At 28.8% G+C, this 27,937-nt stretch overlaps 2 protein-coding genes across 3 annotated transcripts in view; both read right to left on the bottom strand.

Moving 5' to 3' along the window:
* The window catches only part of LOC143197536 (uncharacterized), a 219,389-nt gene that overhangs the window by 44,172 nt on the left and 147,280 nt on the right, over positions 1-27,937 (bottom strand). For both annotated transcript variants that reach the window (XM_076406075.1, XM_076406074.1), the window contains exon 2: positions 27,216-27,258. The gene's annotated coding sequence lies outside the window, so the exon portion shown is untranslated. The remainder of the gene's footprint in view (positions 1-27,215; positions 27,259-27,937) is intronic.
* LOC143197535 (lachesin) overlaps positions 1-27,937 on the bottom strand; it is a 543,053-nt gene that overhangs the window by 406,417 nt on the left and 108,699 nt on the right. The window lies entirely within an intron of this gene.

Below are 27,937 nucleotides of genomic sequence, written 5' to 3'. Positions count from 1 at the left end.
CATGAAAAATAAAACCATCGCTATATTAATAACTTGATGAAACAGCAAATTTAAATGATTAACTGCATTTACACGTAAACGTAAATCAATCATTTTACATACAGTAAAAATACACAGAGCAAATTCATTTAAAAAATAACACGAAAAACGGTCTGATTACATTTTTACTAAAAAGTGGAAAAATAACACATATTCGAACCTAAATACACAAAGAACAAGCAAATTGTTTATCTAAAAAACATTAATGGTAACCATAAATATATTTGCAGTTCAGCAGGAATTCGTTTATGGCAATTATAATTGCAGATGATTAGAAATAATCGCCACATCACTTTTGTTGTGTTATTTGGTGACTTAAACGTATATTTATTTTATTAGGACGATGATATATATTATTAGGTATGTCTAGTTGACAAAATCAAAACAGAATAAATATGTATAAAATACATATACGATACAAACACAAATTGTATAAATAAAATAATAATCAATCAATATATAAAACAAGATAAAACATAAATAAATATTATACATTTAAAATATATCAATATAATATGTAGGATATGTAACACAGCGGATAATTATAAAAATATAGATAAAATATAAAAGTAAATAAATAAATAAAATTAACTTAAATGCACATATAAAAAATAATAGTATAAAAAATTATAATTCATAATACATAATATATTAATATATTGAGACCAAAGCCGTAGAGAAAATATAACGTAAAAGTTGTTAATATAAAATAGTTTGGCTTCTCCTAAATAAAATTAAATGTTACTGTTTGAATAGTCCACAATAATCACACAATGGAGGAACATCGCCAGTCATAAGATATGAATGTGAGAAATGATAATGCCCGATCATTAGCCTATTTAACAGGACCTGCTCATATCTATTGGTAGGTAATGTCATAGAAGCCTTATAATATGGAAAGCTAGGAACATATTTACCACTAAGAGTGGAGTCTTTAGCTGCTTTGTCTGCTCTCTCATTACCCTCTATGCCCACATGACTGGGGACCCAAACAATTGATATTCTTCTTTTCCGTTCAACAAGATCGTGATAGATGTTTTAGATATCAACGATAATAGGGTGTCTAAAAGTTGCATTTTCACTTGCGAGGATAGAGCTCAGGGAATCAGTACAAATCAACTAATCGCCAGACTCAACCTCCAATACAATCTGTAGAGCTTTCCAGGTGGCTGTTAATTCCGCCGATAGTACGGATGAATGTTTATGAAGCTTGTTAATTTCTATTCTAGAGGATCCAGAAACAGCTGCGCCTACTCCCTCGGATAATTTGGAACCGTCCGCGTAGAAAACTTTATAGCTTGGATACAGCAACAGAAGATGACCAAACAGGCCCTTGATCACTTTATTTATTTAAGAATGTATAATCTGTTCCATATTAACCAGATTTATCTCCCCCGGATTTCTTAAAGGAACAAAAAACCAATATTCATTTTAGTAAAAATCCTAGTTAATACAGTAAAATAAAATCAATAATTGAAATATAACTTACATACTTAAGTTTGTACGCTCTCAATAATAAAGAACATGCTATTTGAGATATTGTTTGCAAAATGTTTCTTTTAGTTGAGAAATATATGTAGGTTTTATGTCCCATAGAAAGAGTATAAAAATATTATACAGTTTGTCATACATAATAGTTATTACGCTCATTAGAACTTAGTCCATAAACCATAGATTTTTATATGTGGAGGAATTTTATCTTTAGCATTAAAATATAGTTGCGAAAGGGTTTGACCTATAATATATCAAATTAATATCATGTCATTTTATTGATGTTTTGATATATCCGAAGACAATTAAAATACACAGTAACGTTGTCAACATAAAACTCGCCTTCGAAAGATATATTTAATTTGGTATTAATTATTTAACTTAATCAGTCACAGGAGTATTTTTTATTATATGCACCTCACTACACAACACTACACGAGATCAGATGGTTTGATTCTTTTTAGTCTGTGTCCTATTCTGGTGGTGTCAAAAGATGTAATACTTCAATATTATCATGTGAATGGAGTCTTTCCTCAGGTCCCCTGGCAATTCTCTTGATATCTTGACTGACTGTGGGTATCTGGAGGTCTCGATGTAGGTAATCAGTCCTATAATATTTGGGTGCGTCCACAATACCTCTCAGGACTTTGTTTTGGAAAATTGGTATTTTATTTATGTTACTCTTTGCGGAACATCCCCATAATTGAACTGGGTATGCCCATATAGGTTTCAGTATTTGTTTATATAAAAGCAATTTATTATGTACTAATAATGGTGATTTTCTTCCAATTAGCTAGAACATTTTTTATATATCAATTTTAGTTCTTCTCTTTTCTTCTTTGTATGTTCCTTCCAGCGAAGTACTGCATCAAGATTCATTCCGATATATTTGGCGTTGTATACTATATGGAATGATAGTATTATTTAATGTTATTGGTGCTTGTACGGTCTGTTTATAGGTGAACTGCACATGCACAGGTTTACTTTCATTCATTTTTATTTTCCAAGCTTATGTCCAATTATTTATATTGTCACTTGCCTGTTGTAATTTTCGTGAGAAATGTTTATTCTGATATAGTATGTCGATTTATTATTCAATGTTGCAAAAACAAAATACATTTCGTGTTATATACACGATATTTTTCGAAGAGAATTAAAATACACACTAACGTTGTCAACATAAAAGTCGCTTTCGAAAGTTATATTTAATTTGGTATTAATTATTTAACTTAATCAGTCACCGGAGGATTGTTAGAAGTCGTTTATCTGCTTGATATTTACTCGTGTCTGATCAAATATGAAAAGGACATAACAAAACTCTCCCCTTTTCTCATATTTTTGAAACGTATACCCCTTTATGTACGACCATTGGCCTCCTTTATTTGTGTGGGACGAAAGGTCCAATGAATATTTGAAATTTTAAACAAGTAAAATTCCGTAATACCAAATCAATATTAAATTGACAAAATTACTTGGTGACAATTGAAACAAACTATTTCTAAATAAACTTTTTAATTTATAAAATCGTGCTGATTTTATATGGAAATACATCGCGTCATATATACAAATATTATTATATTAGATGTGCGGACCTGAAATCCTGATAGATACGAGATAAATAATATATGTCATCAATATATGATAATAATTACATAGTGGCAAGCTCCTGTTAATAGGAGTTAATTGATTAATTACCTTGGGAAGCCACAATAATCAAATGCTTCGTTTATGATAATTTCGATATCAGATTGTCGCCCAAGTTCTCCTGCTTATGTTATTCCTGCCTGAAAATCCGCTTTTATTTATTAATTTCGTCAAGAATCTCATGAGTAAAGAAACAATTTTTATATCGTTTTTTATAACTCTCTTGAGAACCAAGACCGTTTCCTTTTTGTAAATCTAGCTTAAAACTGTCGGCATTACAGAAACTGGCACATAAAATAGAGCAAAATAAAGAAATTTATGTCTTCCTTTGGTATATTTCGAAGCACATGTTGTTTGTTCTTCTAATTCTACGAACAATGAATCCTAAAATTGAAATTTATATTGATTTACTTTATAAACCCCAATACAATGTTGTAAAATATCTTTTACTTTAAAAATTGTGTTGTTTTCCTGATGGTGAAATAATTTTAATGGTTCTGTTTGTAAATTTATAACATTCTGTGGTGTGTGGATTTAAATTTGAATGTTTTGGATTCTTACGAAAGATATATTGTTCTGGGCCGAGACAATTAAGACTCGGTAGGCCCATAAATAGACACCAAAATCGATTTAAACTATTTTTAGAGGAGGTCATTGTTTTCAAACCATGTGTCATTCTTGGGACTTTACAGCTGTCATAAACTTTTCACTTAAAATTAATGGATATATCTTTGCCAGTTAATAGAGATTTAATCGTTTTTTCCTTATCTAAAACTTATTAAAATTCGCGAATAGTGATAAATTTAATTAATTCACTTAAAACGGAGAACTAGTTAATAACAATTGTATGTTTGATAGTTTATTTAGGAGGACATTCTCTCCAGATGCGTATATATTCAATTTTTATATTAATTTCGTAAACTGGATACAATTCCATACGAAATTCATTATAATTTAGGTATAGTTGATCATGCGAAAGTAAAAGTACAACTAAATATGACTCGATATCCTTTATGTGAGTATATCTCCTCAAAATCACAGCTTTTTGATCCTATAGTCATTCCACAGCCTTAAAATTGAACAAGAAACATTGAAGTGTAGCTCGCTTGAAGATTTGTAAGGTTGGAGGTTCCTATTTTGACAAAAATGTTATCACAAGAGGAATTTATAGAAGTATATCAGAGGTGAGAGTTATTAAAATCAGATAAAAATATGATTGCAGCCAAACTAGCTGCTAAAATTCCAATGGATGCTATATTGGATGAAACCCAAGCTAATTTAGGTAGTGACAATTTGAAAAGACTAGATTTATTGACTCAACAAGCAAGCCAATTGCATTCCACAGGTACAAAAAGAAAAGTGACGCTACAAGTGTTGAATGATGGGTAAATGAGGTCAACAATGCAAGATGTGCTTTAGCCACAATTACAATCTTAGTTTCTGGATACCTACCCTACTTTAAAAGAAGAATATTTTATGTTAATTATAATAAATGAAGGACAATATGAAATATTAAAAGAATATAACCTTGAATGTATACGTGTATATTCAACACTTCTGCTATTTATTAGGATTTTAATTTTCACATGTAGTACGAAAGATTTCGGCTAAGATTCATCAAACTTCATACTTGCCTGATATGACTCCGTGTGATTTAACATTTTACAGCTACCATAAAGTTTTCGCTTAAAGCTAATAGTTATATATCTGAGAGTAAATAGAAATTTAATAGCCGACTTAGTTGGCGCAGTGGTAAAGGCGACAGAACGTGGTCGTAAATTTATGTTTGCGATTGTTTAATATTTGTGATTGTCCTAGGCAGCAGTGTGAAATCAGACAAGGAAAATGATCGCAGTCACACCAGTAACCAGGCTGGGTAAGATCGCATGTCTTCTGGGAAGACTTTTAAGTTGGTCACTCGCCAGTCAGTATGCTTAGGACCGTGGTTCGGAGCTCGCGATAAGCTTTAGGTCCAGTCCAGATAAACCCTCGTTGTTAAAAAGCACCTTAAAATATACAAAAAAATTTAATCATTTTTTCTTATTTAAACCTAGTGAGGGTCATTAGAATGCGATAGAATTTATGTAAAAGATAAATTGCGAAAATAAAGCTTCTTAAATGTAATCGATAAGTTGAAAATAAAAAAAGAGAAGGATAAGTAGGAAAGGTGGCCGTTTATTTATTGATATTAAATGCAAAGCAGAGAGTTTGCCGGGGTATAAGTGATGCCGTTATTTCGTCTGTTTCTAATTGATTTGCAACGAAAAATAAACCTATAGAAAATGTAAATATCTGAAACGGTACAAAGTAGTCCGGTTAAATTAGTAATATTTGTTGTTTCTTAGAGATTTCGTTATGGAATATGGAGCCTAATTTTAATCTTTGAGGAGGACAAAGCAAAACAGAAGTTTAGAGATGAAAATTAGGAGGCGTCTAATCAGGGAATCTGGCAGAGAGGCTGTAAGGGGAATTTCGGGACAGGAAGTTTAATATTCTTACAGCATTGTTCTATCCCATGGAATTTTCAAATATAAATCCCCCGAGATCATTATATTCTAATATCTTTTTATTATATATTATGATAATATACTTTTCCCGCACTTTTCCCTATAAAAGCCTATCAATGATACTGCGGACGATTCATATCGGTTATCTCACCCTTGGAAAATTCCTTATTTAGGACCAAAGCCAATATCTTTGTCCCGATGCCCATTAAGGTTGTGATATGAAATATTCGATTCCAATAATTCTGTATGACTTGATCGAATTGTTCGTTACTTCGTGCCAGTACATTTGTCGTATGATAAGAAACCACAAATAATTTATTTGATTTATTTTCAATTATTATCTTACAAGCTCTCACTCTATATACAAATATTTTACTAGTTTTCTAACTGATACGAGGGTCACTTTTTACATTTCGGAAATTCGCAACACTGTTGTCATGTGAACTTTTTCGAACGAATTTATGCCAACTTTTTTCCCGTTCTTCCAATTATTGGGATATATATATATATATATATATATATATATATATATATATATATATATATGAAATCTCTTCAAATTTATTAAAACAAATAAGCCATGAAACCGTTGGCCGTTTTATAACCTATAATTATAATCAATAATTTTTTGAAGAATTTTTCACAGGTTTGACAACCAGGCGAATTTTGTAGGATGACTCGGTTACATGTTCGAATGTAACAGACAGCACTTTATCTCTTTTTAACTACAATAAAATAAGAAGGAAAATATTGTTTGATTTTAAAATGAATTTGATGACATGAGTTCACTGTTATTTTGAATAGACTTAAACATTACATGACATTGTTTATATAACTATATTGAATAAAACCATCATGAAAGATAGCTATCAAGTATTATAACGATATTGAACTTGTATAAACCGTCAAAATTCATATAGAACTGCTTGATTAAGAAATCGTGTCACATCGTCCATATCCGCCAGAAATTGCCCCTTTAGTTTATTTATTGGAAAATAACGAGGACTTAATCAAAACTCTCCAATAAATGTCTATTCTGATATAGTATATCGATTTATTATTCTATGTTGCAAAAATTAAATACATGTCGTGTTATATACACGATATTTTTCGAAAACCTATAATAATCAGATGGTGTATTTATCGATGGCGTGACATAGACATTTACATGGATGTCGAATGGAAATAACGTGAATGGGCCCAAAATGTATATCCAATTTTGCCTTTTAATTTAGCACTACGGCAATGAATCTTTTGATACTAGAAAGTGTCACAGTGCCAATTCAAAATGTTTGATAAAATGATAATTTTAATAAATTAGCCCGTGGATTACAATAATCGCCATCTTCGATGATGCATTGCCAGTGAACCAATTACGAGTTAACGATTTAGTAATCTCATTCCAAATGAAATAATGGACAAATAACGACAACATTTGAAACGTTTCCTTTTTTTTCCAAAAAACCGGACTGCTGTATGTACAGTGTATAAATTCCATTGATTGGAAAGTCAGGGCAAAATTGGAATTTCTCCGATATAGTACCGTATGCTTTTAGTTGTAGATAAAGCCTTTTTAAACGCCATTTCAATTATAACGAGATAACACAAACAAAATTGATTTCGCTGCCATACGAACTTGGATATTTGACTTTATCTGAATATGGAGTAATCACTCTTGCGTCTATCGTTGTTTTAGAACGTTTCATTTTTTTACTCGTCGAATAAATGGTAAAGTCAAGGTTCGTTGTGTACAGATTACACAATAGGTTTAAACATGCCTCAGTATTAAATTTAAGGCTTTATTGCTCCTGTTGTTGTTATTATTAAATGTTATTAACTATCAGTATCCACATCTAGTCACCAGTATAATATATAACTAGCGTTGGGAACTATCGACTGAAAACAGTCGAAACAGTCAAAAAACTAGCGACTGAAATTAGTAATTACTATTTTCAATCAAATACAGGGTTCGACTGTTTTTTTCAATTCGTGATGTCACATGAAGATGTACGAACCCTTTCCGGTATAAATTGTAAGAGAGGAATGGATGGAGGAATTTTTGATGATTTACAGTCCATTCAATAAAACAGTAAACACACGTCATCTAAATTTATGACGTCAAAATGTCACAATGTTGCCATACTTTGAGTTTTAGCTCATTTTGACTTCAAACTGTAATTTTGAACCTACAAAATTCTCGTTATAGTCAGCAAATATGATAAATAAATAAATAAATTATATTTATATAGCTATTATCTCCTTCCTGTTCGAAGTAACTGATTAGAGCCGCAACCTGCTTCGGAGTAATAATAAGCAGCGATTTGAAATTTGTTAAAACAAACAAAGCAGCAAAATGTTTCATGGTTTATAACCCGTATTTATAATCAATAATATTTTGAAGGATTTTTCACGGAGATGTACATATTCCTTCACGTACTAACTTAAAAAAAAAGGAAAAAATAATGACTGAATACCATCAACATGCAATTAATCATTTAGTTTTAAACGAAGTAGAATTACTTTTATATTTAGATGTTCTGCGGAACTGTAAAAAGGAGTGGAATTTCTCTATGGAATGGAATAATACCCCACAAATGTTTTATCGTATTTTAATATGTTAATTGACATTTTCAAATAATATACTATATTAAATATAAACAAAACCTAAGATGTAAAATATCCACAAATACTAAATAAAAATTAAACATATACCTAATCATAGAAAAATAATAATTTATGGCATAATTAAAAATGATCGCACAATAACTACTAGAGCTTTTTTAAATAAAGTAAATGCTTCATTTATTATTTAACGGAAATATTTTTTAACAAAAATCGAGAGAGTAATCGAAATATTGCTTATTATTGCCATAAAAACAATCAAAAGTATTTATCATTCACAATTTTAATCTTTTTACCCTGTTACATTAACAATCTTGATTTACATTTTACATTTTTTGACAATCTTATATTTTATACTAATATAGCAGCATTTTGGAACGAACGAGTATATATATATATATATATATATATATATATATATATATATATATATATATATATATATATATATATATCGATTTTTAGTCGCCACCTTGACAAAAATGTACCCAATTTAGGCTTATATAGAATTATAAGTATTATATATATATATAAATAAATATATATATATATATATATATATATATATATATACATATATATATATATATATATATATATATATATACATATATATATATATATATATATATATATATATATATATATTAACTACTATATATTACTATATATATATAGTAACCAAAAGTAGTAAGTAAAAATGGATAGTAAATAGTAACAATATCAGTCTAACCAAAAATAGCGACTGAAACAGTCGATAGTAAAAAGTAGTCAATTACTAAACACTCGATAGTTATCAACACTAAATAAAAGAAATTAATAATTGAAATGCATATGGTAACGGTGGTAAAACGACCTAAAATAAAAAAGCAGTTTTATAAACGTAATCATTCTATACAAAGGTTTAGTTTCAACTGGTGGAATAAATTACGTCAAAATAGTAAGCGGGTTTTAAAAGCGGTAAATCACAGGACCGCATGCCTTAAAAAAGTTGTATAGTGAAGGTAGTATAACTTCAGTATAAAGCAGCAACGTTCTATTTATGTGTATTTAAAACTTTAAGAACTTTTGTGCGGTTTTGATCACCCCGTTGGAATGTTAATCTTAAGCCGTAAACCCAAATGAGACACTAAAAGATACATTTCGGATCTGAGGAGGTTTATGCGTGAAAAGTATTTTTCTATTTTATGTTATTGCTGTTTTGTTACAAATTTCCTACCGCAACTTTTACTATTGCGTTTATACATTATTCAGCAGTTCTCGTTGGGAATATATTGCCGTGAAACATCAAATATTTAGTTTATCTTATAGAATCTTTTCTCATTGTTATTTCGCGATCGAATAAATTGCTCGGAGTTCAATCATTCGAGATATTTTCACGTGATAACTGCATCTGAGGCACTTCTCGAAAAGGTTTTGTACTTTATTCAGCTCTAGTTTCATCATAAAGGATTTTTCGGTTTTTCCTATTAGATGGCGTTTAAATCTCTAGTAATGCGAATATTTGGGTTCAACATGAATTGATAGTACATATACAGATAATGTAATGTTTCGAGTTTCCTTTCATAAATTTCTGCTAAAACTAAACGAAATAAAGCCATTTTTGAAATGAACCCTTATAGGTGATGATCCTTATAACCCAAACCTTGCTCTCTCTGGTTACTATTTGTTTCAATTTCTGCAAAACTCTCTTAAAAGTAGCAAGAGGCCACTGTCAAAACTTTCTTTCACTGTCATTGTAATTTATTGAAACTTATATTAATATATTCCCCAGTTACAGGCAATTTTTAAATAAATCAACAATACATTTTAAGGAAATATTCAGCGAAACACACAAGATAAATTAAAAGAGAATTATTGGTAGTTATTTAACAACGTCTAGAGACGAAGAGACCAAAAAAAAATAAATAACGAAAGAAGCAGGAAAACACACCGAAATAATTAAAGTATAAAAAAGGGAGCTCAACTGGCAAAAATATGGGAGGAATTTCACATTGCACTTAATAAAACAATAACTCAACGTAACCGGAACACTTTTTGTAATGTAACAGTAGGCGGCATGTGTGATAAAACTATTCCCATGAGTCTCGTTATTAAAAAATGTACCCAAAATGTTTCTGCTTGAAATGTCGCTGGCTCTGACATCTGCCTTAGAAAATATTGCCAATAATAATTCATATACGAGGAATATCAAAGAAATGTATAGTAACTTTTATATCGTCGTAGAAAATATTTAATTTTTTTTTATTTTTAATAATATACTAAATAATTAATCACTACATAGTATAAAACAAAGTCGCCTTTTCTGTCCCTATATCCCTATGTGCGCTTAAATCTTTAAAACTACGCAACGGATTTTGATGCGGTTTTTTCAATAGATAGAGTGATTCAAGAGGAAGGTTTATATGTATAATACATGCATAATATACTAAGGCAACATTGCTAATTTTAGAGGTTTCTAACGTGATGTCGTAAATTAACCTATTTTTTTAGGCTTATTTAGCAATTAGCAAAAACGCTGCCTAACCCTACGAGTTAGATCAAATTAATGTACTACAGTATTGTACACCATAAAAAGGTCTACAAAAAAGTCCGCGATGGTATATGTTTATCTTTTAGGGATAACCCACATTAACCATTTTTATTGTTTACTTTTTACGTGAGAAAATGGCTTATTTACGAAGCTATTTTAAGCAATACGGCATTAATCCTTATCGAATTAAGTACCTTAAATACAGTGTGCAATTAATATAGATCAATATGGTTTCTTACAGCATGTAAATTAAACAAATATTTTCGGAAATATTACAAATTTAAAATTTGCGATTAAAAATGTGTAATGTAATAAAAATTGTATGAATTTAGATATTCCAAAGATAGCAGGAAATCTTCATAGTAAGTATAGGGGAAGAGGAATTGTTTTACTCCAAATTTAATGCGTGCAGGCCAAGGGCAGTAATGAATGAACCAAAAATACTGAATCGATTTTAATCATGTTTTCATTGAGTGACATAGGCATATATATTTTATGCCCGTGCAAAGTCGGAGCGGGCCGCTATGTTTTTATATACAACGTTCATATTTTTTCTGTAGTGTATTTAATTTAGTATCAGCATTGCACCCGTGCCAAGCCGGGGCGGGTCGCTAGTAAAATAATAAAATCATAAAGTGTGGTAAGATAGCTGTTGAAGACTAACTAGGCAATAGACAAGTGAACAAGACGTAATATATCATTGGCTAATTTTGCGCATGAGTACTACGACAGTCTACATATGGTTATATTTATTATTTGAGAATTCTATGGTTTTACTCATCTTGTTTTGAAATATTGTTTAAAAATATTGTTCACGTAACAATGTTTTCTGGTCATGTAAGTTTTATTATGTTAATATAACTTTGTATTTATTTTTAGATAAAAGGAACATTATAGTATTATCAAATGTTGATTTTTGATGGATTTTATATTCAAATAACAAATTTGTATACATACATTCGTCTATTTGTAGTTAGTTTAATATGATTTTGAGCAAGCAAACTGTTAATGTTGGGTTTGAAAGGAATTTGCGTTAAAATGCAACACGTCAAAATTGGTTAGAGAAATGCAGCATAGCTTCAGGTCGTACCCATAGAAAGAATATTGAAAATCTTATTACGATACACATTTGTCGAGATTTCATTTTGACATTACCTTCAATACGTTTATCACATAACTGCCTCGTCTGTTAGAAATTACCTGGAAGAAATTGGAAGGCGACCCAATACCGCAGCTTTCTGTTCAGTATTCAGCTCATCGACATCTCGTCATTTGTATTTCACCCAATAACTTCCTTCAGCCCCTTTTGCTATCCTTTTCCTTTCCACTTTGTACTTTTTTTCCTTACTCCATCGAATATACGCGTACGTGCAACTTGAAATTCTGAATTGCCTTGTAAGATGTCGATTATTCATCACCAAATCCTTTATTATATCTGCGAACCGATTTACGTTTTTACCGAATAAAAATTTTCCTCTTTTGCTTGCAAACACTATTTAATTCCAATTTTTACCCCGGCGTCGTAAAAAAGGTATGCGAAAAGGTTTTCTTTTTAAAAAATTGTTTGAACAAATACTACGAATTTTCAATGTATACACATTCACAACATATTGGGCACGCATCTATAATATTGTGAAGTTTTATAGAATTTTCAACACGAAGAAAACGAAATTATATTTTAATATATTCGTAAAACTTTTAATGTAAACCCCACACATATAGTTTTTCTCTATAGTTTTTATGGCATCGCATTTTTTCTCACATTCTAATTTGACAAAAATGTCGACGAGAACTCTTGAATCTTGTTTAGAACAACTTTAAGTTTCATATAACCTAATCTATCACTCTCAATTTTTCACAATATTAAAAATAAGTTCGTAGATTCAATCATCAAGGTGAAACGATACGATAAAATTACAAAATACAGGGGGTACTATATTTCCCTGTGGAAAATCTGCAGAATAATAACATTTTCTTGGCATACATTTTTTATAAGTGTATATACTATTAGCTCATTATTATTACTTTTAACCAATCATACGTTTCTGTGGTACTACACAATTTTTTGTAGTAAAACCTCTAGCAAAATGTGTTAAAATTGAGTATCGTGTTTAAGTAAAACACACTCTATAGTGTTTTCAGTGGGAAAGTGGAAATTTTAAATGAAATATAAATAAAATAAAAGTAAAATAACATTTCATTAATGTCCGAATTTTCCCAATAGACACCCTGTAGATCATAATTAGAATAAGATGAAGTGTTCGTTTATTTTGCCTGAAAATACATATATTTTGAGAGTTTTATTTTGATCTAGGAGACTAAATAATTTGCAACTTTTTCCATATATATAGTCCTGAAAATTTGACATTTTTGCCCATTTTCAACATTTCTGCTGTCATTTCTTTTCAAATAATAACGAATTAATGGAAACTGCAGGAAATGTTAAAAATTTTATGCTGAATTTAATGGTAGTACAACAATTTTACTACAGTTTTTAAGTTATACAATGAAAAGTGTATTTTCAAAAAATTAGTGAATTTCTGTTAGTTAAATATATCTTATATATACATATCTTAAAAAATATGTATTTTAAAACCATTTTACGTGGATTTTCGTTTATTTTTCCCCAAAATACATATATTTTGAGAGTTATATCTTGATCTACGAGAATACAAAATGTTGATACTTTTTCCATATATATAGTCCTGAAAATTTTCTATTTTTGGCCATTTTCAACATTTCTGTTGTCATTTTTTTTTTCAAATAATTACGAGATAATGAAAACTATAGGAAATGTTAAGAATTTTATGCTGAATCTAATGGCAGTATAACAATTTTACTACAGTTTTTAGTTTTTAAGTTATACAATGAAAAGTGTATTTTCAAAAAATTAGTGAATTTTTGTTTATTCCACATATTTTAAAAACTATAGATTTTAAAACAATTTACATTGGCATTATATTTATTTTACCCCAAAATACATATATCTTCAGAGTTTCATCCTTATCTAAGACACAAAAAAAATTAGCATTTTTGCCATATATATAGTCGTGAAAATTTGCGATTTTTGGCCATTTTTAATTCTTTTTTGTCATTTCCATACAAATAATCGCAGGTTAATGGAAATTACAGCAACTATAAAGGATTTTACGCTGAATCGAATGGTGGTATAATAATTTTTATAAAGCTTTTAGCTTTTATGTTCTACAATGAAAAGTGTATTTTCAAAGAATTAGTTAATTTTTGTTTATGTCACGTATCTTAATAACTATATAGTTTAAATCAACTTTAATGGATTCTCGATTATTTCACCCTAAAATACAACCATAGTTTTATCGTTATCCGATAGGTGACAAAATTAGATACTTTTTCCATATATATTGACCAGATCTATTTCTGATTATTAACTGTTAGAATACTAAAAATATATTTTACGACGTGGTATCTTTATTATGCACCTATATTCTGTAGTAATATAAAATTATACACGATTTATTATGACATAGTCATATTTTAATATAACATTGTTTCCCAGTACATTTAAAGATCAATTACTTTCTAATTTATAAATGTATGGTATTATGGTTTTGGCAGAAACAAGAGAAACTTTTTAATCTTTTTAATGTAACAAATAACAAATCCAACATGTTCATGAAGCTGACTGACTGGAAAATATACGAAAGCATTAAATAAATTTCTAAATTTCACGTTTCCGACAACGTTGTTTGTGTAGCAAATCATTTCAATCTGTTTATTGGTATTTACTTTGGAAAATATATTTTCCCGTTAATCCACGATTTTTACCTCAATATATATATATATATATATATATATATATATATATATATATATATATATATATATATTCAACTTTCATTTGGACTTCCCAAAATCATATCAATGCCAGCTTGGTTGGCGCAGTGGTAAAGGCGACAGTACGGTGCACCTACTGTTGCGGTAGTCGCCGGTTCGAATCCTGCTGGGGCATGGTCGTAAATTTATGTTTGTGATTGTTTAACATTTGTGATTGTCCTAGGCAAGAGTGTAAGATCTGACAAGGAAAATGATCCCAGTCACGCCAGTAACCCAGCTGGGTAAAACCGGATGTCTTCTGGGATGATTTCTCCGTTGGTCATTAGCCAGTCGGTAGGCTTAATGCCGAGGACCGTAGTTCGGAGCCCATGTTAAAGTGTAGGTCCATTCCAGATAAACGCTCGCTGGCAAAAAAAGATACTTTAAAATATATTTAAAAAATGACATCAATATAATTGCAAATAAACCAAGTTATGTATACAAGTATGCTATTTGAATATAAATCGATCAAAAATCGACATTTGTTAATGAAATAATATTTAGGAACAAATATAAAAAGTGATTTTATGTGAGAAATATTAGAGAACAGATTTTAGGATAAGATGTGTATTATTTTCATTGTAGTACAATTGTGCTTATTTTTATACTGATACACCTCCACATAACGATATATGCAACGAATCGACCACCTGGAAAGTATTCAATATAATAAATAAAACATTGTTTTTAGTAGATATTCAGTTTTAACTTAAAAAAACAATTACTGAGATTTAGACACAAAACATTCCTACTGATTAGTATCCCGAATATTCCTGAGAACTTGGCTGATAAATCAATATTGTATTAATTGTAAATTAACATTCTATAAACTTCTAAAGAACGTTAACCATCTATTCGTTCACAAATGTTGATTTTCGTAATATTAATCATATTAATTATCAATCATACATACCCTTAATAATCCCTAACATATATAGTCTATTCAAAGTTATTTTGTACATACGTCATCTAAATTTGTGACGTCAAAACGTCGCAATGTTGCCGCATCAACTCCGAGTTTTAATTCAGTTTGGCTCTGATATACAAAAAAATTCTAATCTAAATAAAATAAATGAACAAAAATGCTATCAAATATAATTTATTTTAACATTATAGTAAATCTAAAAACCACAGTTAATCTTACAGCTACAATAGTTTATAGGTTAGTGTTATAACCTCTTATCACGATTGCTTTCAATAATTCTGCATACGTCTGACAACCGGACGACTTTGACAGGCTCGAAGGTATTCGAACTAATCAGAGAGCATTGTGTCTCTTTTTAACTACAACAAAATGAGAAGGAAAATATCGTCTGAATCTAAAACGAATTTACAAATCTAAAACGAATTTACAACTTGCGGCCGGCTATATATTAAACATCTTGATGACATATATACAAAAAACATTGAATAGACTATCTTTCTAAATTGTCCATGATATAGAATTTACTGAAATGTAATAAATTATGGTATTGTAAATGTTTAACCAAGTATCGTTAAAGACGCGATATTTAATAACAATAAGCAATGAATAATAACAACATAGAAGAATGTGAAATGGTTGTTTTGCATGGCCTCTATCTTTTAATTTTTTAGGAGGTAAAAATAAGTTAAACAAAGAAAAAAATAAAAACGAGGCTGGGTGCACAGTAAACACTGCAAGCTATAAAGGTGTACCATATTTCCCAATGGAAAATAGCTGAAGAAAATTAGATTTTCTGGTTCATAAAATTTGAAAGGCTATGAACTAGTTTGTAAAATAACTTGCGGTCAAAAACTTATAGAGGCGTGTTGGATTTTTTCCCTTCCACTATAAAAATATAATAGTGGTCGAAATTCGACCGTAATTTATTAAGTTAATTATGTTTTTCTTTATGAAAAAAAGTAAATCAGATAGTGAGTAAAACATACCAACTGATATACGGTCAAAATAAACTGTAGTAACTTGGACTATGGTTAACATTATTTTTAATCTAAGGTTACCTTTATTATTACATAGTTCAATAATAATCAAATAAATAGAAGTAACAAAATCTTTAGTAAATAATATTGTAACAATATTATTAATCACTACATAGTATAAAACAAAGTCGCCTTTTCTGTCCCTATATCCCTATGTGCGCTTAAATCTTTAAAACTACGCAACGGATTGGTTTTTTTCAATAGATAGAGTGATTCAAGAGGAAGGTTTATATGTATAATACATGCATAATATACTAAGGCAACATTGCTAATTTTAGAGGTTTCTAACGTGATGTCGTAAATTAACCTATTTTTTGGGCTTATTTAGCAATTAGCAAAAACGCTGCTTAACCCTACGAGTTAGATCAAATGAATGTACTACAGTATTGTACACCATAAAAAGGTCTACAGAAAAGTCCGCGATGGTATATGTTTATCTTTTAGGGATAACCCACATTAACCATTTTTATTGTTTACTTTTTACGTGAGAAAATGGCTTATTTACGAAGTTATTTTAAGCAATACGGCATTAATCCCTATCGAATTAAGTACCTTAAATACAGTGTGCAATTAATATAGATCAATATGGTTCCTTACAGCATGTAAATTAAACAAATATTTTCGGAGATATTACAAATTTAAAATTTGCGTTTAAAAATGTGTAATGTAATAAAAATTGTATGAATTTAGATATTCCAAAGATAGCAGGAAATCTTCATAGTAAGTATAGGGGAAGAGGAATTGTTTTACTCCAAATTTGAGGCGTGCAGGCCAAGGGCAGTAATGAATGAACCAAAAATACAGGATCGATTTTAATCATGTTTTCATTGAGTGACATAGGCATATATATTTTATGCCCGTGCAAAGTCGGAGCGGGCCGCTATGTTTTTATATACAACGTTTATATTTTTTCTGTAGTGTATTTAATTTAGTATCAGCATTGCACCCGTGCGAAGCCGGGGCGGGTCGCTAGTAATTCATATTACATTGTACTGAAATATGGAGCATGGATGAGAAAGAAATGTTGATGGTTGCCTCTCTGTCTAGTCTTTTTATTTTTCATAAATTAATATATTTGCAATATATATTAAAGCATATTAATATATACATGTTTATATTGCAGATGTACCAATAAAAGATTGACGAGGTGCTCTATAGATGTTTAAGTAAACTCTCTCTGACAGTGTTAACAAAAGGGCTTGTCCTTGAAATGACAGTTTCAATAAACATAGCTAAATTAAAACAAATAACAAGAACAAAAGTTCCGGAACAACTCTATACCGAAAACTCATTTCAGTTTACTTTGGAAAGTATATGTTTTCTTTCAATCCACAATTCCGGCAGCATATAAAAAGAACACATGATAAAGTTGCTTTATGCTGTGATAGAAAGGAAAAAATTGAAATTCAAAATTATTTGAAATAACGCCTATAAAAAGTTTGATGTGTATTTTTTTTACTTCTCCTGTAACATCGATAAATAATACTTTAAAATATACTGTCGACATTTATAAGTAATGATGATATAAGCTAGGGGGAATGTTGATTTTTCTTTAACATAGTCTACGTGACATTCAATTTTTCACGGCATATGTAAGTTATATTATAACGAACAGACGAATTTACCATATTTCCACGAAATATCTTTCACTAAAAACAGGAAACATATTTTGCAACAGCTAATAATAAAGTCATAATCCTAAATACTGAAAGCTAGAGTATTAACTATATTTCTTAAGGGTTTTTTTGTTGTTGTTCTCTATATATATATATGTTTTGTGCCATGGCCTTTTCACCCTCCATTGTTTGGGTTTGTGGTAACAATCTTCGGTCATTCATTAATCTTAGAAGGTATAGTTTATCGACATCCACCCTACCGATACTCTGGAGTCGTTTTTATTCTAGCCTCTTTTTAAATGCGAACTCTCACTTAAGTTCACTCACTTAGCAAGCTTTTAGTACAAAAACATTTACAGAAATACCCATTTCAGCCGTTATAAATCACCGAAATTTAGCAACAAAGCTCAATAAAAAGAGAATTTAAATAAAAATAAAGGTTTTCTTTGGTTTAAATGGTTTGAAATTAGTTTTTAATAAAATTTGTTAATATCACACATATTTAAACATAATTTGTTTGTGTGATTTAATTTTAATTTAATAACATATAAATTATTTATTGTTAGTAAGCTTTGGCTATATATTTAATATATAATAATATTCTTACATTCATTTAAAAATAATTTTACCAGGATTTTAATTGCATTATTTGTATTGTTAACATTTTGTATTAACCGACAAAGTAGCGGAAATCATGGGAAATTATTGTCGATCGAAATTGATGATTTGTTTGGTCCAGTCACTTAAACAAAAATCATCGTTATACAGATTGTGCAGTGGGAAAAGTCAAATCTCAAATTATTATAAACAAAACAAAAGTAATTATAGAAAAGTATTTATACTGTAAAAATCTGGAGTTAAGATTTGCTATCACTTATTTTCAAATAACCATAGGTTAAAAAAAATAGCGGATATTATAGAGAATTTTATGCTGAATCGAACAGTACAACAATTTCCTTATGATTTTGATTTTTTAAGTTATACAACGAAAGTTTTTTTTTTTAATTAATCAATTTCTGTTTGTCATATATCTCAACAACTGCAGATCTTAAACCAATTTAATGTTGATTTTCGTTTTTTTTTTGCAAAATACATATACTTTGGAGTCTAATCTTTATCCAAGAGATAAAAAAATATGGCACTTTTTCCATATATATGCGGTCGGTGCCATTTTCAATATTTTACTGTCATTTCTTTTGAAATAATGACAGATTAATGAAAATACAAAAATTGTTAAGTATTATACGCTGAATCGAGTGATAATACAACAATTTTTATGCAGCTTTTGGTTTTTAAGCTATACAAGAAAAAGTGTATTTTTAAAAAATTAGTGGATTTCTGTTTATTTCACATATCCTATATACAATAAATTTTTAAGCAATTTAACATGGATTTTCGTTTATTTCAACTCAAAATATATATATTTTGAGAGTTTTATCTTTATCTAAAATATGAAAAAATTTGGCACTTTTTCCATATATATAGTCGTGAAAATTTGCGATTTTGAGCCATTTTCAATATTTTTACTGTAGTTTCTAATCAATTAATGACAGGTTAATGAAAACCACAAGAATTGTTAAGAATTTTACGCTGAATCGAGTGGCAGTACAACAATTTTTATACAGCTTTTGGTTTTTAAGCTATACAAGAAAAAGTGTATTTTTTAAAAATTAGTGGATTTCTGTTTATTTCACTTGTCTTATATACTATAAATTTTAAAGAAATTTAATATGGATTTTCGTTTATTTCAACTCAAAATATACATATTTTGAGAGATTTATCTTTATCTAAAATATGAAAAAATTTGGCACTTTTTCCATATATATAGTCGTGAAAATTTGCGATTTTGAGCCATTTTCAATATTTTACTGTCATTTCTAATCTATTAATGACAGGTTAATGAAAACTACAAGAATTGTTAAGAATTTTACGCTGAATCGAGTGGCAGTACAATAATTTTTATACAGCTTTTGGTTTTTAAGCTATACAAGAAAAGTGTATTTTTTAAAAATTAGTAGATTTCTGTTTATTTCACTTGTCTTATATACTATAAATTTTAAAGAAATTTAATATGGATTTTCGTTTATTTCAACTCAAAATATATATATTTTGAGAGATTTATCTTTATCTAAAATATGAAAAAATTTGGCACTTTTTCCATATATATAGTCGTGAAAATTTGCGATTTTGAGCCATTTTCAATATTTTTACTGTAGTTTCTAATCAATTAATGACAGGTTAATGAAAACTACAAGATTTGTTAAGAATTTTACGCTGAATCGAGTGGCAGTACAATAATTTTTATACAGCTTTTGGTTTTTAAGCTATACAAGAAAAGTGTATTTTTTAAAAATTAGTGGATTTCTGTTTATTTCACTTGTCTTATATACTATAAATTTTAAAGAAATTTAATATGGATTTTCGTTTATTTCAACTCAAAATATATGTATTTTGAGAGTTTTATCTTTATCTAAAATATGAAAAAATTTGGCACTTTTTCCATATATATAGTCGTGAAAATTTGCGATTTTGAGCCATTTTCAATATTTTACTGTCATTTCTAATCTATTAATGACAGGTTAATGAAAACTACAAGAATTGTTAAGAATTTTACGCTGAATCGAGTGGCAGTACAATAATTTTTATACAGCTTTTGGTTTTTAAGCTATACAAGAAAAGTGTATTTTTTAAAAATTAGTGGATTTCTGTTTATTTCACTTGTCTTATATACTATAAATTTTAAAGAAATTTAATATGGATTTTCGTTTATTTCAACTCAAAATATATGTATTTTGAGAGTTTTATCTTTATCTAAAATATGAAAAAATTTGGCACTTTTTCCATATATATAGTCGTGAAAATTTGCGATTTTGAGCCATTTTCAATATTTTACTGTCATTTCTAATCTATTAATGACAGGTTAATGAAAACTACAAGAATTGTTAAGAATTTTACGCTGAATCGAGTGGCAGTACAATAATTTTTATACAGCTTTTGGTTTTTAAGCTATACAAGAAAAGTGTATTTTTTAAAAATTAGTGGATTTCTGTTTATTTCACTTGTCTTATATACTATAAATTTTAAAGAAATTTAATATGGATTTTCGTTTATTTCAACTCAAAATATATATATTTTGAGAGTTTTATCTTTATCTAAAATATGAAAAAATTTGGCACTTTTTCCATATATATAGTCGTAAAAATTTGCGATTTTGAGCCATTTTCAATATTTTACTGTCATTTCTAATCTATTAATGACAGGTTAATGAAAACTACAAGAATTGTTAAGAATTTTACGCTGAATCGAGTGGCAGTACAATAATTTTTATACAGCTTCTGGTTTTTAAGCTATACAAGAAAAGTGTATTTTTTAAAAATTAGTGGATTTCTGTTTATTTCACTTGTCTTATATACTATAAATTTTAAAGAAATTTAATATGGATTTTCGTTTATTTCAACTCAAAATATATATATTTTGAGAGTTTTATCTTTATCTAAAATATGAAAAAATTTGGCACATTTTCCATATATATAGTCGTGAAAATTTGCGATTTTGAGCCATTTTCAATATTTTTACTGTAGTTTCTAATCAATTAATGACAGGTTAATGAAAACCACAAGAATTGTTAAGAATTTTACGCTGAATCGAGTGGCAGTACAACAATTTTTATACAGCTTTTGGTTTTTAAGCTATACAAGAAAAGTGTATTTTTTAAAAATTAGTGGATTTCTGTTTATTTCACTTGTCTTATATACTATAAATTTTAAAGAAATTTAATATGGATTTTCGTTTATTTCAACTCAAAATATATGTATTTTGAGAGTTTTATCTTTATCTAAAATATGAAAAAATTTGGCACTTTTTCCATATATATAGTCGTAAAAATTTGCGATTTTGAGCCATTTTCAATATTTTTACTGTCACTTCTAATCTATTAATGACAGGTTAATGAAAACTACAAGAATTGTTAAGAATTCCACGCTGAATCGAGTGGCAGTACAATAATTTTTATACAGCTTTTGGTTTTTAAGCTATACAAGAAAAAGTGTATTTTTTAAAAATTAGTGGATTTCTGTTTATTTCACTTGTCTTATATACTATAAATTTTAAAGAAATTTAATATGGATTTTCGTTTATTTCAACTCAAAATATATATATTTTGAGAGTTTTATCTTTATCTAAAATATGAAAAAATTTGGCACTTTTTCCATATATATAGTCGTAAAAATTTGCGATTTTGAGCCATTTTCAATATTTTTACTGTCACTTCTAATCTATTAATGACAGGTTAATGAAAACTACAAGAATTGTTAAGAATTCCACGCTGAATCGAGTGACAGTACAAATATATTTATGCAGCTTTTGGTTTTTAAGCTATACAAGAAAAAGTGTATTTTTTAAAAATTAGTGGATTTCTGTTTATTTCACTTGTCTTATATACTATAAATTTTAAAAAAATTTAATATGGATTTTCGTTTATTTCAACTCAAAATATATATATTTTGAGAGTTTTATCTTTATCTAAGGTATGAAAAAATATGGCCCTTTTTCCATATATCTAGTCGTGAAAATTAGCGATTTTTAGCCATTTTCAACATTTCTGCTATCATATCCATTAAAAGAATCCCAGCTTAATGAAAATAAAAGGAATTTTAGAGAATCTTATACTGAATTGAATGGTGCTAAGGCAATCTTTATACAGCCTTTAGTTTTTAAGTTATGCAATGAAATGTGTACTTTTCAAAAATTAGTGGATTATTATTTCACATATCAAGGAAACTGAAAATTGATTTTACTAAAACTGTGAATTTATTTTGAAAGAATGCATCATATGTATTATTAGTACTTTATATCAATCGAAAAAGTGCTCAAGAAGAAACACCTGGGGAAATTACTGTCCATTGTAAAGAGTTTCAGTTATACAGTGTATCCAAAGGGAAAGGTCAAATTTAAAATTATTTCAAACAAAAAGTTGTAGTCGGAAATATTATAGTTGGTAGAAAATACTTAATAAAAGCATTTGGCTACCAAACCAGCACATTTGCAACGTCATTCGACATCTCCCACCATTACTACGCGTTAACCATCTGAATTTAAAAAGAGGTTTCCCAGCGGATACCCTATACAACTGATTAAAAATGAAATACTCCATCTATCGCTACATCTACACAATAAATAATCATTTTAATCGTTCAATGCTTTGTAGTTTTCAATCGCATATCTATTTGAAATTTTAACAATAAACAGTTGTTAACAATTCCGTTAAGGATCCGGACCAAATGTATATCGTTTGTTTCCATAGTGATTTATACGACACTATATCGTTGTCAGATCGCAAATAATGCTGCGAAATAAAATAGAAAAAAATGCCGATGTGCTAATTTGGTAAATAAATTTCTGTTGGCGATCGGATATTTAGACATAAAATTAAACGATACATAAATAACGCTGTTAATTCGCCCTCAGAAAAGTATCGAACTTTCCAGTTAAAGCTGTTTCTGGCCGAGCTTAATTCTGTTTATTTTTAGTCAGATATATTTTTTCATTAAGTCTAATTTTTAACGTTGAATATTAGCTTTCTGGGCCCAGACGCTGGCTGTTTCGCTTTCTGTTTTAGCGTTCATCTCTTTTACTTTATTTTTTGTTCACCATCAGGCGTAAAACTTCAAAAATACAATAGATAATTTGTATTTACGGTTCTGATTTTAATTATTATATATGTTCGTGTTCTGAGTTTCGTTATTTCGCGATAATAAAAACTAGATAACTCCGAAACATCGATTTACCATTATTTCATAATGGGCTCCTATTATTTGTATTCACTATGTTCACGTCATATTATTATTTATTATGTTCGCGGTAAATTTTTTATAGAAAAAACAATTTGAGTTCTTTAGATCAAAAATCAGATTAAAATAAAATAATCTCCCACTACCCTGCATTCTTAGTTACCATTCATTTAAAATATTCCCAATGGACACCCTGTATTTGCTATTGAAAAAAACTCGCATTGGTTTTTCCAATACAATCCACATTGATCTACTAAGAATACTAATCAAATAATTATGTCAGCTTCTAAATATAGAGACTATGGATTAATATTGAGGGATTCTTGCATTGATTTTTTAATCGTTACAATATTTGAGAGCAGTGTTGACATTCGCTTGTGAATGCTAGTTGAGGCATTTCCTACTCAAATCAATTCAATTTTGCTACTGTATGCCAACCACTCAAAACTGTGTGTTAAAATGACCTCATGAGTAAGACATTTCTTGTATTAAAGTAATGATAATGTTGATTTTTTTACACAAATAAAGGAAAAGAGAACGCCGGAATAAATTTGGGACAAAATTCTTATGATATTTGATCATTTCATTATTATATATTACTATATTAAATACGTAAAAATATAAGAAAGTATCAGGATAATTTTCTTAAATGCACTCCACAATGTCCTTTCAAGACAATATCGAACCCAGAAAATATTTCGCTAATATCCTTTTTCTATTAATATTATTATTATTAATATAACTTGAGTTGTCAAACAAACCCTTTACTTTAGATAATATAAGGTATTTATAAAAAAAACTTGTTATAAATTTTAGTTTCGTTTCCTTGTTCTATTATCAATAGACAAACTAGCAGCTAAAATTCCAATGAATGCCATATTAGATAAATATTTATAAGTTACCAGATTATAAAAGCAAATTCTAGCACATATTCTTGAGATATACTTATAGTTTACAAGAACTGACAACGTGGTAAAATTTGCAGGATTTACTTCTAATAGACTCTTGTCACGTCGCTACTTGTTGAGATATAAGAATGTTTTGTAAATTTTCAAGAAAGATTGTGAAGTTTTAATATTGTATAGTGCCAAGTATTACGTTGTTTTTGGGCAAACTAACTAGAATTTATTGAGAAGAAACAACCAACTCGGTGGTACCATCTGTGGAATTTAGTACTAGTACTGAATGACACAAATAAACAAAAAGATAACCCCAGATATACTTGGGATAAAATTTGTATGATATTTAAACATTTTGTTAATATATATTATTTAAATACGTAAAAATATAATAAAAATCCAGGGTAATTTTCTTGAAATTCGTAGAGAAATGAAACTATAAAAAGAGCTTTCTCTAGATGCACTCCACAATTTCCTTCCAAGATTTTCACTCAAAAATTTTATTTACGTCAAAGCTGTCTACTAGAAATAATACACCTCTTCGCTGTCTTAGAACGCAAATATCATAAAGTTCTTTATGGAAGCGTTCAAAGAAGCTTTTGTCCCTTCCTATTTTGTCTAATTACGGTATCCGCTCATATTCTCCCAGCTATATCGGAGATTTTCGTAAAGACGATTGATGTCACTGCTCAGCTATTACTACACGAAAAAGAAACAACTTATAGCTGTCATTTGCCTACTTCGAACACATGAGTGCATTTTGCTTTCCTTTTCTTTGTATAAATTTAACAGGGACAATATACTTAATGATCCAGCTTAATTTCCTGGTTATTTTTATCAGAAATATCTATTATATATAATATATTTATAACATATTTTTTGTTAAATAAAAATAGTAACTTTTAGAGACGCCATATTTGTTATTTATCACGAACAACATCATGTGAAAAAAGATTTTGATAATAAATTTGTCTAGTCCCATTAATTTTATTACTTCCACCTACTGAGTACATTATTTATACCGAAAATAAAACATAAAACATTTTTTATTAATATCTACTTAATTTATTATTTTGTTTTTGGGCAAACTAACTAGAGTTTATTGAGAAGAAACAACCAACTCGGTGGTACCATCTATGGAATTTAGTACTAGTACTGAATGACACTAATATACAAAAAGATAACCCCAGAAATACTTGGGACAAAATTCTTATGATATTTAAACATTTTGTTAATATATATTATCTAAATACGTAAAAATATAATAAAATTCCAGGGCAATTTTCTTGAAATTCGTAGAGAAATGAAACTATAAAAAGATCTTTCTCTAGATGCACTCCACAATTTCCTTCCGAGATTTTCACTCAAAAATTTTATTTACGTCAAAGCTGTCTACTAGAAATAATACACCTCTTCGCTGTCTTAGAACGCAAATATCATAAAGTTCTTTATGGAAGCGTTCAAAGAAGCTTTTGTCTCTTCCTATTTTGTCTAATTACGGTATCCGCTCATATTCTCCCAGCTATATCGGAGATTTTCGTAAAGACGATTGATGTCACTGCTCAGCTATTACTACACGAAAAAGAAACAACTTATAGCTGTCATTTGCCTCCTTCGAACACATGAGTGCATTTTGCTTTCCTTTTCTTTGTATAAATTTAACAGGGACAATATACTTAATGATCCAGCTTAATTTCCTGGTTATTTTTATCAGAAATATCTATTATATATAATATATTTATAACATATTTTTTGTTAAATAAAAATAGTAACTTTTAGAGACGCCATATTTGTTATTTATCACGAACAACATCATGTGAAAAAAGATTTTGATAATAAATTTGTCTAGTCCCATTAATTTTATTACTTCCACCTACTGAGTACATTATTTATACCGAAAATAAAACATAAAACATTTTTTATTAAAATCTACTTAACGCTCGAGGACTTCTGTTATTTTTTTGAATGAAGTTTAATCGAATAAATGGAACCGAAATCACCATTGAGCATGTACTAAAAGTTATATTTAATTAAACGTTCACTACAAACGAAATCTAATTGATTTTATCTACAGTAAAACGCTTTAATACCACGAAACAAATCGGTTGCTCATTAATATATTGGATTGATTGGATATACGTGATTCAATATGAGTTATTAAACCTTAAAATACCTGAGTTTTAATTGAATAAATAATTAAATAAATACAAATGAATCTATAAAAACGTTTAAGTTAAAATCATAACATGGCTTTTAATTACCTTAATATCAGCAAAATATCACCACTATTGGAACGGTGCATACCTAAAACAAAAATTAAAGCATTATTATAATATACAGTTTTTATTCAAGTCAATATATGATACTGTAAATCTACATATTAATCGATTTGGCGGAAATTTGCCTAACTTTTTGAGGAAATCGCTCAAAAATCTCGAATCGATGGCTTGAAATTTGCCACGGTTAAAGCTTATATGGAGGAAGAATTTTAGGCTGAAAATGTTTGCGTAATATGCATTACAATTAAGTAAATTCCAATAAAGTGAATAGCAGTCAGATCGATGACGCATAATATATGAACAAATATTATTACACCTTGCCGTTTTTCTGATCTTATATTGATTGAAGTGTTCACACAAACACGTTGAATTACACTCGTTATAGGTTCTAGAGGAATATCGCGTTGTATCACTTTATTTGAAATATAGTACGGAGCATCAACAATGGCACGCAACACCTTATTTTGGAACCGTTGAATGATGGATATATTAGATTTGCTAGCGGTACCCCATAGTTGAATTCCATATGTCCAAATGGGCTTGAGTATAGACTCATACAGCAATACCTTGTTATCTAATGATAACTTGGATTTGCGCCCAATGAGCCAATACATTTGATATAATTTTAGTCCCAGTTGTTTCCGTTTAGAGAGTATGTGCTTCTTCCAGGTTAGACGTCGATCTAAATGCATACCCAGATATTT

The sequence above is a fragment of the Rhynchophorus ferrugineus genome, unplaced genomic scaffold, assembly GCF_030347505.1.
Source record: "Rhynchophorus ferrugineus isolate W39M unplaced genomic scaffold, kcgeb_rfMv2 rfM5, whole genome shotgun sequence".
In the NCBI taxonomy this organism is placed as follows: domain Eukaryota; kingdom Metazoa; phylum Arthropoda; class Insecta; order Coleoptera; family Curculionidae; genus Rhynchophorus; species Rhynchophorus ferrugineus.
The sequence above is the reverse complement of the archived record's forward strand: the minus strand, read 5'-3'. Positions and strand labels throughout refer to the sequence as shown.